This window comes from Lutra lutra, chromosome 6 (assembly GCF_902655055.1).
Source record: "Lutra lutra chromosome 6, mLutLut1.2, whole genome shotgun sequence".
Lineage (NCBI taxonomy): Eukaryota > Metazoa > Chordata > Mammalia > Carnivora > Mustelidae > Lutra > Lutra lutra.
Genome location: NC_062283.1, coordinates 86,338,614 through 86,353,197, shown reverse-complemented (window position 1 = coordinate 86,353,197; position 14,584 = coordinate 86,338,614).

Below are 14,584 nucleotides of genomic sequence, written 5' to 3'. Positions count from 1 at the left end.
TTTTTTATCATTTAAAGTTTGCTATTTTATTCATAATTCCTTTTGTAGATTCCAAGTTTTCAAGAGCACATTACGCAGCATGTACATGGGCTTTTTTTTTTTTTTTTTTTAGTCTTAAAGATAGTCTATTTTCTATACTAGTACATAGGAAACATAAGTCAAAAAGACTGTATCTGCCGGTAATTGGAATGAGATATCAGTGACGATTTAAGGGAAGTAAGCATCTTGATACATGAGCTGATGAAGAAGTAGCTATTATTGGGGATAGCATACTAATCACATTCCCCTTTATAACCTTTTATCAGCCACATAATTTTTCTGAGCTACATATAAGTTGATTAAACAAACCAAAATTTCATTAGCAATTTCTCCCAGGTTCCTTTACGTCTGCAAGTCTTTACTTAACCACGTTTAGTACTTCCCAGAAATTACTTTCTGTTTTTGGAAGCATTGGCTTTGATCAGATGATGGGGTGCTGATCAAAGTTTAGTTGTTTCATATCATTCCCCCATTTCTTGGATCAATCTTTCTAAAACATGTGCTTTGTTCCTTAGCACCATTATTAACTGAATAAATAGTAGAACCTAAAATAACGGAACTGAAAGAAATATCAATGATTATTTTCTTTCAAGTCTCACATTGTATAGACACTGTGCAAATCTAGTGATTTTCTAATATTTATCAAATGTCCTGAGAACATCTAATATTTATCAGAACGTCCTGAGAGATGTCAATAAGGTCTGAAGGTAAAGAACTTTATGGTGCAGTTGCTTCTTGAAGCTTTGCAACATATAATAGCATACTAAATGCTCTGAGAAATCCTGCAAAGGAAATCAGTCTTTGTTTAATCCAGTTTTTCTCAAATTTATTGGGCCACAGAAATCCTTTCCTGCACCGGGAAGCTTTGAAATGCTGTGGTCTCATCAAATACAAGCACCAGCAGTCTTCCTTATACTTTGCTGCCATGTCTATTTATCATGTATGTGACTTGACTATTGATCTAGTCTGGAATTTGTCACATCCAGCTGGCCTCATTCATCTCTGTTCCGTCACCACTGCTGGAATGACATCCCTGCTGGTCACTGACATCTCATTTCAAATATCATCAGCCGTCTTCTTGGCTTGTAAAAAATGGAGAAATATGGGAAAGGACTAAAACCATGACTCCCATCTGCTTTTGCTGTCACACTGTCACTTCAGACTGTGTGTCACTGAGAACGTGATGAGCATTCTCTGGGCTGTGAATTAGAAGGGCTGGGTCCTACACTCCCCACCTACTAACCATCTGGGACCAGTGGCGGAGGTGAGCCAGAGATTACAATCCCGAGAGATAGAATTTGCCGGTGATTAGATCTCCTGGTGATCCATCCCCAAGACCGCTGATTCGTATCTCCTGTTTTATGTGCTGTCTGCTGACCTCGCTTTACAATGGAGTTGAAGTCTGTGTGGGTGGACCGTGAAACTAAGTTTAGGTCCTGCAGCCTGTCTTAGACTGTGGCACGGGGAAGGGGTGGGGTCGAAGCTGAACTTGTACTGAACTTGTCTGCTTCCTGTTCAGTTGTATGAATATGGTGTCCAGCAGAAAACACACACACACACACCCATAAAACAAAACAAAACAAAACAAAAACCTTTCCATTGAGACTTGAATGGCTGATTGAAACCCAGCCTGGTCTTGCTGCCGCCAGAGCTTCCACCAGTCAGTGTCTGTGTATGTCCCTGGGGTGTCCTCCACTACCTGTGGGCAGCCCAGGCCGTGTTCGGGAAGTGGCCAAAAACCGAAGGTAAAGGTGTGAGGGATAAGGAGATCCTAACAGCGGGTGCTTACATATTCCACTGAGTTACCCTGCTCGCCTTCTTTGTCTGACCTATGAACGTCCCTTCCACTACTCTCTGCTGTCAGCTTCAGACAGATACCTCTCCTACTGCCATTGCTCGCCTGGAACTCTCCATGAAAACACCGTCCTGATGTCTCTGTCGGGGCACCACCATGACGGATCACAGCCCTTCTAAATCATGCATCTAAGTACCCTTCAAAGCACGATCAGGCTCTTGTAATTCCATTTGACTGAATCTAGCTGGGAAGTATTCATTGGAGAGTTTCTTCTTTTTTTCATTTCTTTTCTCCCATTAATGAGGAAATTATTTTAAGCATCGTTTTTAGAACCAAAGAAACCAGGGTAGGAATAAAAATAGCATTCACATATCACTATTTGGGAGCGAAGTGGAAAATGTCAAAAATTACAGGTTTTATAAACACTTTGGTCATCTCTGATGTTGTGAAATCTTACTCTGGTTCACAGGCAATGCTGAGGGCTGTGCTCACTTGCATGTGCTCGTCTCAGGGCTTGCCGTCTTAGAAATACCACCTGCAGAACTGGTCTCGATGGGCTGTTCGACTATAGGATTAAATCGTCTGATTGCTCTTCTGTATCTTTACACCAGTTCAGAGGTACCTAGGCACTCTCTGACAGTGTCTTCTTTCCTTCCGGTCGTAGAGTAAACAAAAAGGCTGTGGAAGCCTTCTTAAGTCTGTGAGTGCTCTGGACACTATGCAACCGCAGCCACGGAACACGGAATCCGATATGGGATTTCCCATTCAAGCACTTCCTCATCAGATGGAGGGAGAGGGCCTGGTAATCCATCCCTTAGTCTGGCTTTTCTTTCCCTGCTATCATGTTATTAGCTGCCTTACATGTAGCTGCTCTGGTTTCCCTCTTCCTGGCTACCGAATGGATTGTGCAAACAGGCACTTGGTCTACATCTTTGACATTTGGCAGTGCGCATAATGATTGAGACTAGGAAAAATCAGCTTTCTTTAGTCTTTCAGTGACAATGTATTGAAATTCTTTCCTATATAATACATGTGTTTGGAGGTTTCTTTCTCCTCCCTCTCTTCCTTCCTCTCTCCCTTCCTTCCTTCCTTCCTTTCTCTCTCTTTCCTTCCTTTCTCCCTCCCTCCCCCCTACTTCCATCCCTTCCTCCCTCCCCCCTTCCTTCCTTTCTTCCTACATTTGCTCATGCATACAGTAGTATATAGTATGTTGTTGTACAGGTGAAAAACCTGCATTTTCCCAAGTGGAGCAAGAGGAGGTTTGAAACCTAGAAGGAACTCTTCTTCAGTTCTATGTGGTGCACTTTACTCAATTACCATGAAAAGAATGGAGTGAGGCAGGGAGTGACAAAATCCAAACGGTGTCGATAATTCATCCAGTTTGCATGAGGAAAATGTGCTTTTCCTTAAGAAATAGTTGAGATAGGGGCACCTGGGTGGCTCAGTGGGTTAAAGCCTCTGCCTTTGGCTCAGGTCATGATCCCAGGGTCCTGGGATCGAGCCCCGCATCAGGCTCCCTGCTCAGCGGGGAGACTGTTTCCTCCTCTCTCTCTGCCTGTCTCTCTGCCTACTTGTGATCTCTGTCTGTCAAATAAATAAACAAAAAATTAAAAAAAAAAAAGAAATAGTTGAGATAAAACCTCAAACATGGACAGGAACAATAACAATGAATGAGGACCTGGTTCTCATCATGGCTTATAGTATCTGCTTTGCTTTCCTGCATTTTTGAAGAGAAGTGTCCCTAATAGCCAACAACTGAATTAAGGCAACACTTACGTTTGGGCAGAATGGTGAAAAGATGGTAGGGGTTGAGAAGGAGAACCCGGTTTCTCTTCTAAGTCTAGGAAAAATCATTTAAAGCATCATTCTAGAAACTGATGTTGGGGAAGCCCAAAGTCTCAGTTTTCTAGTAGGGTGGGAAAAGTGCTGGGCTCATAGTTATAAGACAAAGATCCTAGTATTGGATTTGCCACTGGGTAACTGTAAGACTCAGTTTTTTGTTTGTGATAAGGAGGGTCCATGGGAATGAACTTTAAGATTTCTTTTATCTTTGTTTTTTAGCATAACCTCATGGCTATGTGGTAAATAGTGCTTTAGAATTTTGAGATTCTTTTTTCCTCACTGAGAATCTATATTGTTCTTCTAGCAAACAAATTGGCATATTTTAGTAAAATATTAATATTCAGGACAAAATAAAACAGATCACCATTTCCTCAGAGATTGGAATTGCATATATAATATTTATGCTGCCATACTTTCTCATTTCAGATGGGATTGAGGGCATGAATATTTAAATGCAAATGGCTCTAAATCTTAATGAAAAGTTCCATGCTAAAAACCTTGTGAAATTTTGGGTGCTAATGAGAATTTAAGCCAGAAAAAGAGATCCAGTAGACATGGATCAGTAAATAATATATAGATTTATAACTCTTTGTCCACAAATGCATATTTGAGTGTACTTACCTAAAATGATATAAACGTCAAAAATTTTTAACATTTGTTCTTTACTTATCACTAAATATTATTCTGCTTCTGATACTTTTGTTCCCTTTTAGTTTGCCGTGTATAGAAACTAGCACACAGAAATTTTTCTAGAATTGCAAATTTGCTTTACTTAAAATTCAAGTATAATGAAATTCACTTTTATATACCTTTTCAGTAACCAAGAGAATTTTGGTTCCAAAATATATTAATTGCAGAATATAGAAATCATTCCTATAAGAGCTGAAACTCATGCTTTACTGACTTTTCTTCCCTTGGCTTCAGAGCTCTGTGAAGCTGACTCCTTGTTTTGCTAGCTATTTCTGGGAGTCCCCAAGGGGGTTTGTATACGTTGTGCTTGATTTCCATGAGCCTCTTTAGATTTTTATCCTCCTTCCTGCTTCAACATTCTCTTCCTGCATATCTCCATATCCACCAAAAGCCACTGAACTGGGTACTGTGGGACCCGTGTTTTATCGGGAACTGGCTTTACTGAACGACTGGAGACCAAAGTTGTGACGGGGAAAGGTGTCCTGTTGTAATGTGATGTGTCTGAGAGTATTTTTCTTCCCTCTTCGTGTTACTCTCTGTTGAACAGGCATAAAATCACTGCTGTGTATCTCCCAAAAGAACTCTTGGTAAAACAGATCTCTAGCTTCTTATCCCAAGTGCTACCATTCTCCAGAAGACCCAGGACAAATCTATTGGGAGTAACCGCCACACTAGAGTCAAATTGTCTCTTCCCTCTGGCAGCTAAATCATTGTCATACCTAACTCTTCTAGAGTAGAAGGCTTCTCAGGTTCTCACTATGTGGATTTCAGGCAGACCTCCTCAGCTCACAGACACGTAATGGTAACCTATATCAGATACTCTTTGGGGCACACAACTTAGTTGCAGTTTGAAGTCCCCTTCCTCTACAAGGATAAATAGGGAAATAAAAAAGATGTTGGGAACTGTAAAATATGGTAAAACAGCCGGCAGAGGAATAGGTTTTTGCAGTAATGCTTTGTGAAAGATCAAGAGAGTTATGGGAATATTAATCTCAACCCTGCTGTAGGGCCATCTGGGATGAGAGAGAGGAAGTGTTTGAAAGGGATAACTTGAGCAGAGGGAAAGGGAGGGAGTGGGAGGCAGGATGTATTGGAGGTGGACCCAGAGTATAAGAGTCAACAGTTCCTGAGTTTTGCAATTATAAAAGTATGAACGATACACCATTTTTCATTTATTGATCGCCAAAGATTCAAGAAGTGATAATTCGGGAAAGGGGATGGTAAGATGAACTTCCTCTTTCACAGATGACTTATCGCTTTGCTTTATAATTCCCCTTTTCTTTCCATTTTCACTAGTCCCGGTTTTCTAGAAGTTAAAGAAGGTGAGGAGTAAGATATTCCCTATGCAGTTTCCTAGGCAGGAATTTAGGTCAGGGCTTTATGAAAGCAGAGACTTTGTCTTGCCCTTTTCATGTATTTAACAGTACTTCATGAATGATGATATATCCATAGCTGGGAGACATATTAACTGCTTTTCACATGTGGGCATGTGTGCTTCTTCTACTTCTCTACAGAAGGCACTTGGAGCCAATTCGACTCAATTTCTTGACAGCATTTAGACTCTCAGGAACACATTTCTCTTTAAACTTTTGGCTTTAACAGAACACAGTAGAGAGCGATATGCAGTGGCCAACATTAAATTGTCTGTGATTAAATAAGTGAATCCACAAATACCATTTTCCAATTATTAAAAAAAAACTGTTTCAAAAATTTATCTTCAGATATAATTCAGAAGGAGACAGCTGCGCCTTTGTATTGGGAAGGAAAATGTTCTGGTGTCAATCAAATGACACCAAAGGGTTTTTCTTACACATTTGAAAATAATTTTGCGAACTTGCTTAGTTCATTAGTTGAGTTCCATATATGCTCATGAGTGAGAAAAAATCAGAAATGCATTAAATTTTAATGAATGGATGAGAAAGGGAAGGATTCCAAGAGTAAATTGTAATGTGAGTTTTCTGCATTTATCAGAGAAGAACATTTATTATTTCACAAATAGAATCTTTGTAACTTTATTTTTATGGCAATGACTAGGCATGGAGAGGAAATTACACTATTTGAAATAAATGAGCCCACAGATATCATCACAGAATCTGCATGGTACCATATTATTCCCATGTCTATTTGGGAAGGTAAAGGAAAAATTGCCCTGTGCTTTGTGTCATATAGCTGAGAAGCAAGGAAGGGTCTTAGGTTCTCCTGTGATTTGTACGATATAACCTAAATATTTCTTAGATATTTAAAAAATGAAGATGTACATAGATCAATTCTTTCTTTTAATCAGGATATTTTTGAAGGTCCTAGCCCTACAGCAATAAGAATGCAACTATTTTTACATGATTCCTCCATTTTCCATGTGGATTTGTTAGAATTTTATGAGCATGATTCACAGCTCTACCTGCATGGATTTATTGGTAACTCTTTTGGCTTAAGTCTTTGCCCAGGAGCCTGGGAAGCACACATTCCCGACCAACACTCTGCTGCTTTTAAACCTTCTCCTTCAAGGTAGAGACGCTCTTTGACAGTGAGAGTCGCAAAGCCCCTCATGAAACCCGGCCCTCAGGAGATGGCTTGCCTCTCTTTTGGGAACCTCCAAGATAATGCTGGGGCTCTTGTTGCTATTTTTCCTTCTCAAAGGCAAATGCAATTCATAGTCACTGTCTCCACTTCCTTAGTTCTTCAGTCCGCTGAAGGCTGCCTTCACACTTTGAAATCACTCTACAAAGGTCATCCCATGACCTCTCAATTGCCAAATACAGGATTCTCTTTAGTCTTGACTTCTCTGCAGCATGGGATCGCATCCTCATTGAAATCTCCTCCTTCCTCTTCCACAGCCCCAAGGCATGGATCCCCCCCCCCCCCGCCCCCACTACGTTTCCAATTCCATTTCCCTAATGGGTTCTGTATTCACAGACCTCAAAATGCTTACAACTCTAAGTGTGATCTAAAGACAAGCAGCATCAGTGATGCCTGGGAGCTCTCATTGGAAATGCAAAATTCAGGGCACGTCCCAGCCGGACTGAGTCAGAGTCTGCGTTTTGGCGAGTCGACCCGCCCCAGGTGACGCATGTGCAGATCGGAGTTTGAGAACCACTGGTCTCAATGATGGGGTCCTCTAAGGTTCTGTTCTCTCTCCTTTTCTCCCTTTTCCCAGACAACCACTTCTTTGCCAGACTGTAACTTTTGTATCCTTATGACTTTCAAAGTAACTCCGGCTAGATGTATCTGAGTGCCAGACATTCATTTTGATTTGCTTAACTACTTGCATATCCCTTAGGCACCATGAGCTAAATATGTCTAATATTGAACTCATTTTCTTTTACTCCTCTCTCTGCCGGAGCACCCAAGCCAGAAACCTGCTATTCCTGACTCTTCCTTCTCCCTCCAGTGCTTGAATAGACTAATAGAGAAGCAGCGGGGATAGAGAATCCCCTGGGAAAATTTGAAATTAAATGCTCCTATTTTATAAAAAATTAATTCTCCCCTTCCTCCCACTCAAATAGAGATGGGGTGGGGGTGGGGAGGTGGGGAGGTGGGGCGGTGGGAGAGTTCAGGGAAGGGACATTCTCTTAAGGTCAGCTGTGAGACCTGGTTTGCGTGGCTTTCATGGCGTTTGGAGAAAATGGGAGAGCATGAAGTGTTTTCCATCTGAAAGCACTTGCAAGTTTGGCATAGCCTCTCTCTTTTCGTTTGTTTTTAATAGTTTGAAATCAGAGTAGAGGGAACGTTGAATCCTAAACAAGTCAGTTCAGAGTGGAAGTGGAGGCCCTTTCCTCAAGCAAGACAGGGCAAAAATATACACATCCTGGTTTTCCTTCTGACTGCTATTAAAAGGAAACCTCTGTTGTGCTTGGAAGTTCACCAGATGTTGGCATTTCTTTATTCTTAAAGGTACATGCTCCCAGGAGCGAAAGTTTATTTTAAATAATGTCCTGATTCAGGATTTTAGTTGCCCTCTGAATGACATCTAGAGTTGGGTTAATCTGCTTGTAATTAGTTGAAATTACATGTGTGGGGTCAGAGATGGCTTGTTGACTGTGAATATCGGGCATCCCCTCCTCCTCGGTGACAGATTCCTGATTTGCTCTGAGGTGGCCTCTACCCTGCGATTGTCAGCCTGATGAGCAGATCGCCTGAGCCAACAGCCTCACACAGAAGATTCTCTGCCACTACCACCCCCTTCCTGCCATCCTGTGGAGTGATCATCACCGTGGGAGCAGTTACCCCTCTGACCAAGCTGTTACTGCTTTACCTCTAGTTAGAAATCCCAGAGGAGAATGCTGGCTCACCAGAGAGGCTTCCCCTGCTTCCCTGGAGCCCTGGCACAGTGAGCAAGCCCAGCTTCCATACCAGTCTCCTGTAATAGCCTCCCCTTTATGGTGGAAAGGGGCTAGAAAGCCAGCTAGCCTCTCTCAGTCTCTTCCTATCATCATTCACCTGTATTGTGCGAACACAGGGCTTTGCTTTCTGGACTAGATAACTAACCACCATCTGTAACACAATTTATGTGGGGAAAATGTGTTTGGCACTCCAGACATCTAATTTACAGAGCAACATTTGCAGCATGGCCTATGTGTGTGAGTGGATGACTGCCAGGGTATGTGGACTGAGATGAATGAGGACTCAAGATCCTCCAACTGAAAAGTGGATTTGATTCCTAAATATGGCTGTGACTCTGCACAGGAACGGATTTAGAGAAGCAAAATCCATTAATGGTTAAATTTGGTGAAATTTAAAAAAAAACACAAAAAACCAACAACTAACAATTTAATGGAATTCAACTATTTCCTCACCCACCCACTTGGTTGAAACCAAGGCTCCAAGATGTCCTCAGATCGAAATGTAAATCAGGTCCCCACTGAATCACACATGCATCCCCAGAAGTACCCCTGCATCATGAGTAAGGAGATCTCAGTTCTGTGTTCTTCCTGTTTTCATATAGAAATTTCCGTAAGAAATAACAGAAAAAAGTGTCTCAAGTTTGCCATGGCCTCAAGTCCGTATATACTATTAGGACTTTAGTATTCCCCATTTTTTTAAAAAGAGTAATGGGACAAATAACTTGAAGTGTACATGTATATGGGATCCATCTTAGGTTTATTTCTTTGTGACTTGCCAATTTCTTGCAGTTGATCAAATTTTTGTAAGGGCATTAAAAATATGATAAAGGAATACTATAATGAAATAGTAATTTTCTGTTTCCCGAAAGGGATTGAGAAGTAAGAGCTGAAGGAGGAAGGACAAAGGACAAAAGACACAAAAGACAAAAGAGTTTCCCCTTTCGTTAGAAAAAGTAGGGTTTTATTTCCTGAACACTTCACGAGTACACTCTCTTTTACATTATATTGGCTAAAATTGAATCACATGGCTACCACTAGTTGCAAGCAATTTTGGGCATGTTGACACTCTAAACAAAAGCATGGAATTCTTTTACCAAAGAAGAGCTGATTAAATAAGTGCAAGTTAAAGGAATTCAAACCAAAGGGGAACCAAAGAGAGAATGACTTGAACAGGCAATGGTGCCTTAGGGTGACCTGGAGCCATGTCACTGGGGCTACCAGGCCTGTGTTCAAGGGTGGGCTCTTTCACTGACTGGCTGTTCAGGTTTGGAAAAGACATGAAACATGTGCAGGTCTCAGTCTGTTTCTCTGTAAAATGGGGCTAGTAATACTAACTGATACTTATTGCTTTCGCTATTGTGACCAAAGTCACCAGGTCTGATACAGTGTGGATGAAAATGCCTATTTTTAGAATGCTGTTGAGGTTCTCTTTGTGTTGGTGGAGCAACCAATTTAAAGTACATTCTGTATTTGCTTTTGAGACCTGGCAGAGAAATTATTGTTAGAGAAGGAGGAGACACTTGTTTTTTTTTTTTAAACGCACACCTTATGTTATTTGTCATTCTATATTATGATTCTCTTCACAGTACCTTTGAGATTCTCACCTATATGCACACAAAAGAAAGATAATTCTAATACATTCTCTTCTTATTATTATTTTGGGTAGAATTTCATATCTTCTTTACTGTAGGCTACTCTGTCACCTTAGGTTTTACCAGCAAACTTGAGATGAAGTCAGCTTCACCTGTTGCTATAATAAATTGTATGAGATGGTGGAGGCTCTTGTCCTGTGGTCTTCCAAGTTTTCTCTGTGTCAGGGTCATGGGCCCTAATTCCCATTAGGGTGCTAGGGTGGGTGTCATTTATTGAAATGAGCACTGGGGTTGGTGTAGGGAGAGCAGAATATGGACATATCAGTTTGAGATACCAATTTGACATTCAAGTGTAGATACCATATTGGCAGTTGGATGTGTGAAAATAAATTTAGGAATGTGGTTGAGGCTAGAGGTATAAATTTAGTAATCTCCAGTACAGCAGGGGAGGAGCAAGATGGCGGAGGAGTAGGAGCCCTAAATTTCATCAGGTCCCAGGAATGCAGCTAGATAGTTATCAAACCATTCTGAACTCCTACGAATTCAACAGAAGATCGAAGAAAATAATAGCAGCAATTCTATGAACAGAAAAGTGACCATTTTCTGGAAGGTAGTGTGTGTGGAGAAGTGAATTTGAGGTGATATTTGGGAAGATAGACCACAAGAGGAGAAGAAGCCTCCATCAGGCGGCTGCTGGCAAGTGATAGAGCAGTGAAGGATAAAAATCAGAACTTTTAGAAGTTGGCTCTGTGGAGGGATGTCATTCCAGTGGCTAAGTGGGGGGTGGAACCCTCACTGGGACAGTGTGGTCTCAGGACCCTTGGGGTCACAGAAAGACCAGGGGTCCCTGAGTGTGGCAGAGCTCCCAAGTATCAGGGCAGGGAAGCCGGCTACAAAGACAGAGCCAAGGAGGGAGACTCTCAGCTTGAATTGCCATAAACCATGATCCCAGGCACAGTTAGGCCACTACTCTTTGAGCAAGGACTCCACCAGTAGCAAATCTGGGGAGACCACCCCCCTTTCCTTCACCAGGAGAAGCAGCACAAGAGCACGCTACAGGAATCTGCTGGGTTTGGAGACTCCAAATGGGGCCATGCACCAGAGATAGAAATGCTCCGTCATAGGCCAGGTGAGCTCAGAGTGGGGCCAGAGACCAGGGAGAGAGGTGAGACTGACTGCTTTTCTCTGAGAGTGAACTGAGGAGTGGGGCCCCAGGGTCTTGGCTCCTCTGGGGCCAGTGATTTGCAGGCTGTCATTTTCATTCTCATCCTCCAAAGCTGTCCAGAAGCTTTTAGGGAACAAAATCTACCAAAAGCAAACCCGAGCACATTGCTTAGCCTGGCCCCTGGCCAGGTGGTGCAATTCTGCCTCAGGCAAAGACATTTGAGAATCACTGCAACAGGCCGCTCCCCCAGAAGATCAGCAAGAACATCCTGCCAAGACCAAGTTTACTAATCATGAGAACTGCAAAACTCCGGAACTAGGGGAATACAACACAGAATTCATGGCTTTACTCCCATGATTTAGTCTTTCAAAATTAATTTTTAAAGTTTTCTTTTTTTTCATTTTGAATTTTTCTTCTTTCCTTTTTTCAACCAACATCTTATCAATTCCTTTTTAAAAATATTTTTAAATTTTCATTTTTACAGTCATATTCTATACCCTTATTATATTTAACCATATTTTCTGTGTATATATATATATGTTTTTCTTTATTTAAAATTTTGGAATACAGTTTATTCTAACAGACCAAAATGTACCTTAATTCGAGTGTATGGCTTTGTTTGTCTCCAGCCTGATCACATTCTTCACCCCCCCCATTTTTAAAAATTTTTACTTTCTTTTTTCAATCAACTTACCAATTCCTTTAAAAAACTTTTTAACTTTTCATCTTTACAGTCATATTTCATCCCTTCATCATCTTTATCCATATTTTTGCATATATATAAGTCTTTCTTCAAAATTTTAGGAGAAAGTTTCTTCCAGCAGACCAAAATACACCCAAAATCTAGTATGTGACTCTGTTCTTTTTTTTTTTTTTCCCTTTCTTTTCCCCCTGGTTTCAGGTCTCTTCTGATTTGTTTAGTGTTTGTATTTCTGGGTTTGTTACACTTGTAGCATTTTATTCTCTCATTCATGTATTCTTCTCTGCACAAAATGACAAAATGGAAAAATGCACCTCAAAAAAAAAAAAAAAGAAAGAAAAGAACAACAACAAAAAAGAACAACTGCCTACCAGGGATATAATCAATACAGACATTAGTAAGATGTTGGAACCAAAGAGTTCAGAATGACTGTTATGAAGATACTAGCTGGGTTTGAAAGAAACATAGAAGATACCAGAAAATCTCTTTCTGGAAAAATAAAATCTAACCAAATCAAAATCAAAAAGGTTATTAATGAGGTGCAATAAAAAATGGAGGCTCTAACTGCTAGGATAAATGAGCAGAAGAGAGAATTAGTGATACAGAAGACCAAATGATGGAGAATAAAGAAGCTGAGAAAAAGAGAGATAAAGAACTACTGGATCATGAGGGGAGAATTCAAGAGATAAGTGATACCATAAGATGAAACAATATTAGAATAATTGCGATCCCAGAAGAAGAAGAAAGAAAGAGAGGTACAGAAGGTATATTGGATCAAATTATAGTGAAGAACTTCCCTAATTTGGGGAAGCTAACAGGCATCAAAATTGAGAGCTCCTCTCAAAATCAATAAAAATAGGCCAACACCCTGTCATGTAATAGTAAAACTTACAAGTCTCAGAGACAAAGAGAAAATCCTGAAAGCAGCTCGGGACAAGAGGTCTATAACCTAGAACAGTAGAAACATTAGGCTGGAAACAGACCTATCCACAGAGACCTGCCAGGCCAGAAAGGACTGGAATGATATATTCAGAGCACTAAATGAGAAAAATTTGCAGCCAAGAATACTATATCCAGCTAGGCTGTCATTGAAAATAGGAGAGATAAAAAGCTTCCAGGACAAACAAATACTAAAAGAATTTGTGAACACCAAACCAGACCTATAGGAAATATTGAAAGGGGTCCTCTAAGCAAAGAGACACCCTAAAAGGAACATAGACCAGAAAGGAACAGAGACAGTATACAGTAACAATCACCTTACAGGCAAAACAATGGCACTAAATTCATATCTTTTGATAGTTACCCTGAAAGTAAATGGGCTAAACGCCCCAATCAGAAGACATACAATATCAGAGTGGGTTAAAAAAAAAAAAGGCCAATCAATATGCTGTCTGCAAGAGACTCATTTTAGACCCAAAGACACCTCCAGATTTAAAGTGACAGGGTAGAAAACAATTTACCATGCTAGTGGACATCAAAAGAAAGCTGGGGTGGCAATCCTTATATCAGACAAATTAGATTTTAAACCAAAGACTATAATAAGAGATGAGGAAGGACACTATATTATTACTTAGAGGATCTGTCCAACAAGAATATCTAATAATTTTAAATATATATGCCCCTAACATGGAAGAACCCAATTATATAAGTCAATTAATAACAAAATCAAAGAAACACATTGGCAATAATACAATAATACAGGGGGCTTTAACACCCCCTCACTGAAATGGACAGATCATCTAAGCAAAAGATCAACAAGGAAATAAAGGCTTTAAATGACACATTGGACCAGATGGATATCACAGATATATTCAGAACATTCCATCCCAAAGCAACAGAATACATATTCTTCTCTAGTGCACATGGAACATCCTCTAGAAGGGATCACATCCTGGGTCACAAATCAGGTGTCAACTGGTACCTAAAGATTGGGATCATTCCCTACATATTTTCAGATCACAGTGATTTGAAACCAGAACTCAACCACAAGAGGAAAGTTGGAAAGAACTCAAATACATGGAGGCTAAAGAGCATCCTACTAAAGAATGAATGGGTCAGCCAGGAAATTAAAGAAGAATTTAAAAAAAATCATGGAAACAAAAGAAAATGAAAACACAACTGTTCAAAATCTTTGGCATGCAGCAAAGATGGTCCTAAGAGGAAAGTATATAACAATGCAAGCCTTTCTCAAGAAACAAGGAAGTTATCAAATACCAACCTAAACCTACACCCAAATGAGCTGGAGAAAGAACAGCAAAGAAAACCTAAACCCAGCAGGAAAAGAGAAATAATAAAGATCAGAACAGAAATCAATGAAATAGAAACCAAAAGAACAGTAAAACAGATCAATGAAACTATAGCTGGTTCTTTGAAAGAATTAATAAGATTGATAAATCCCTGGCCAGACTTATCAAAAAGAAA